Consider the following 3,630-nt stretch of genomic DNA (forward strand, 5'->3'; position numbering starts at 1 on the left):
AAATATTTACAATTTAAATTTGTAGTTCCTCTCAAATTTATAATTCCAACAAAAATTTGTTGATTATGAAATATTCGCAACTCAAATTTGTAATTCCACTCAAATTTGTAATTCCAACAAAAATTTGTAAATCCTTCCTTTAGAGACTTTTTTTTAGAGAATTTTCCAAACTGAAATTTGTAATTCCAACCCAAACTTGTAAATCCCAAAATATGCTTGCAATATATTTAAGAAAAATACCAAATGACGAATCACCGATTCTTTACAAAACCATTTCATACAGATTCCTTAGCACTAGGTACTATTGATCTTCTATGAACTAAAGTAGTTGAGATGATTTTAAACTATAATACTACTAGGTACTATTGATCTTCTATGAACTAAAGTAGTAACCTGTCGGGAATTTGCAATCGCCATACTCTGCAACAACAAGATAAAAAACACATCATAAAATTAATCATCAAAAGACCTTCAATAATGGTAGCGCATATGTAGACAAAAAGTAAGCTAATCCTGGGATAATATATGAACTTACGTGGACACTGGGTAACGACATAGGCAGTGCCCTGGAAGTCGCATGTTCCAGTCCTGCGGCTTTTCTTTTGATAATAACTGTGAAAAGCATATGAAGCATGGGCTTCGAGCGTGTTAGGTTGTAGTAAGACGTCCCAGGCTGAATCTGCTTGCAATCTGCAGCCCCTTCTCCACATGCATAGTCTAATGCCGCATGGAGCTTACTAGTATCGATCTTGGAATTTGCAATGCACCACGTCTCGGATGCTCCTTCTGGGGTTGTCCTACTGCTGCGATGATGCTACACAGAGGTGGCCAAGGTGGAATAGGAATTGCTTCCAGAGGTGGCCGCCTGGTTGTTCATGGCTGCAGGTGTCAGAGAAATATTGTAAACATGCTCCTTGGTTGGGTAGAACAAGCCATAGTTGCGCTCCCATGTGGGACCGGGCTTCTGGTTTTCATTAAAGAGAGCAAAAATGAAGGTGTCTAGAGAGGCCTGGGGCCTGAGTGGAGTTCCAGAGTTGGAGAGGACATTCTTGACGAGGTTCCCATTGTAGGCCGCAACGTTGTCAAGGTTAGCACCGGTTTCACCCTCATCGCCCTTAGATGGCCACCCAGTCTCAGACACGACAATGTCGAGGTTCTTATACCCAAGGGCCGACATTGCAGAGAACACTACGTCGAGCTGTGCGTCAAAGAGGTTCATGTACAGGAGCCCGGTGTTGCTGTCCTGAACTCTGGCACTGGGGTGAAAGAGTGCATAGTCCAGAGAAATATCGTTGGCATCACCCTAGTAGGCAAAGAAAGGGTAGACATTGACCATGAGAGAGGACCCCGTTTGGCTTAGAAAATCGAGCATTGGCTTTATCGTGGTCTCCACAAGGTCACTCTTGAAAAGTTTGGTTGATGGCGGGAAAGAGTTCTGGAGCACACTGGTGGCAATGGGGCTTGACACTTTGATAATTCCATCGAGGTTGTATTTGACGAGAGCCATGTGAATATTATTCATGATAGGGACAATGTAGGAGGTGAAATCATTAGAATTGGCCAAGACTTCATTGCCGACAGCTATGGCCGTGATCTGGGTGCCTAGAACGTAGGCAACAACATTCTGCTGGACCCCAGGGATAGGCTCGTGAAAGACGACAAGCAATGTTGGAGAGTTGCTCATTGGGAAGGGCAATGGTGATTTTAATGTTGGTATCAGTGAATGCATGTAGAGCTGCAGGGTCTGCGTCGTAGAGCTTCAACTTGTTTGATGCCTTGGCTCTTGATCAGCGGCACTATCTTGGAAGTCGGGGGAAGATTGTCTGCTTTGTGACCATAGTTGATACCCACAGTGCCAGCCCCTGCAAACCAAAACAAAACAAAAAATGAAATTTACTCGGTCAATCACAGAAATCAAAGCTCAAAAAGAAATTTTGACGAACCAGACAAGAAAATGCATTTTCTCAGCTGCAGAAGCAACGATAATCAGAGAAATTAAAGCTAAAACCGCTGCAGAGGCAACGATAGTCGAAGAAATTATAGCAAAAACCCCGGACGAACAAGACAAGAAAATGCATTTTATCAGCTGCAGTAGCAACGATAATCAGAGAAATTAAAGTTAAAACCCCCGACGAACCAAACTATAAAATGCATTTTCTTTGTCTAGTTCTCAGCTGCAGAGGCACTATAGTCAAAGAAATTAAAGCTAAAACCCCTGACAAACCAAACGATAAATGCATTTTCATGTCTAGTTCTCAGCTACAGAGGCAACAATAATCGAACAAATTAAAGCTTAAATAGTTGATGAACCAAACGATAAAATGCATTTTCTTGTCTGGTTCTCAGCTGCAGAGGCAACGATAATTGAAAAAATTAAAGCTTAACCCTGGACGAACCAAACTATAAAATGCATTTTCTTGTCTGGTCCCCGGCTGCAGAGACAACGATAATCGAAGAAATTAAAGCTAAAGCCCTTACAAAACAAATGCTAAAATGAGTTTTCTCACCAACAGAGGCAACGATAGCTAGAACCACCGTAATCACGATCAGCACCGAACTCGTCCGGAAGCTCATGCTGAGCAAAGAAACTATAACCAACCAAAGCTTCTTTCAAGTTCAATAAAATATGGCAGCGCGGGTTTTGAAATTCAAAATTCCAATCTGGAGCGCCATTATACAATTCAAAATTTGGTGAAACCACTGGTTTAGAGATGAAACTTGAATATTGAGCACCTTTACAAGGTCAAACTTGAATATTGAGCACGTTTTCAAATTCATATAACACGACATTAATGGTTACAATATTGATATGTATTCCACCTGATACACCATTTTGTATGTATCAACAATCGAGCTCATGTATTTTATTTTGTATGATAACATTCCATGGAAATTAATATCAGATGGTATGGGGAATGGATAGCATATGATACACGACATGCCATGATACACATGCCACTCGTTTCAATGGGCATCGATACAAACAACAAGATGGGTGATCACATCATGCATATGTCCATCACTATTAACCAGAAAGTGTTGCCTGAAAATTAAATAGATGTCAGAGTGTCCATGCCCTATGGTATGTAGGGGGTGTATTAATGGAGCTATAGAAGTGGAAATAGCTCTTGCCTCCCTTCGTAGCTTTCAACGGCCCTTGTGCCTCTTTTTCATGTCACCCGCCCCCTACACATTCTTGTTGTTCCCCCTTAGATACTTTTCTTACTCCTCGGTCATCAGCTTCTTCTCTTCAATCTTCGGTTCCGCCATCAAATTTGGAGAAGTCCCCTAGCTCTCGTTTCGTTGACCCTTCTTTTGGTTGCGGGGAATTAATGGTAATTCTAATAATTATATTTATTATTTCACTATTAATAATAATAATATGGAAATTAGTAATTATAGGTGTTACATGAACTGTGAAATTAATTATTATTAATAGTAAAATAAATATTAGTAATAATAGGTGTAACATTAATTGGGATAATTGTAATGAATCTATCTCGATTCTAGTAACTATAATAGTATTAATAATTCCAATAATAATAGTAGTAGTTGTTCTGTATTATTAGCTAGCTCTTTTAATAATAAGTTTATTAATATTCTCACGTTTTTTAATTTTATTTTCTGGTT

At 39.7% G+C, this 3,630-nt stretch overlaps 1 pseudogene; it reads right to left on the minus strand.

The window, feature by feature from the left end:
• Positions 1-373: 373 nt before the first annotated feature.
• Positions 374-2,574, minus strand: LOC149217069 (glucan endo-1,3-beta-glucosidase pseudogene; annotated as a pseudogene).
• Positions 2,575-3,630: the final 1,056 nt, after the last annotated feature.

Source organism: Pinus tabuliformis, chromosome 1_1 (genome assembly GCF_031772625.1).
Source record: "Pinus tabuliformis cultivar Carrire ecotype Pingquan chromosome 1_1, CPIR1, whole genome shotgun sequence".
Taxonomy (NCBI): Eukaryota; Viridiplantae; Streptophyta; class Pinopsida; order Pinales; family Pinaceae; genus Pinus; species Pinus tabuliformis.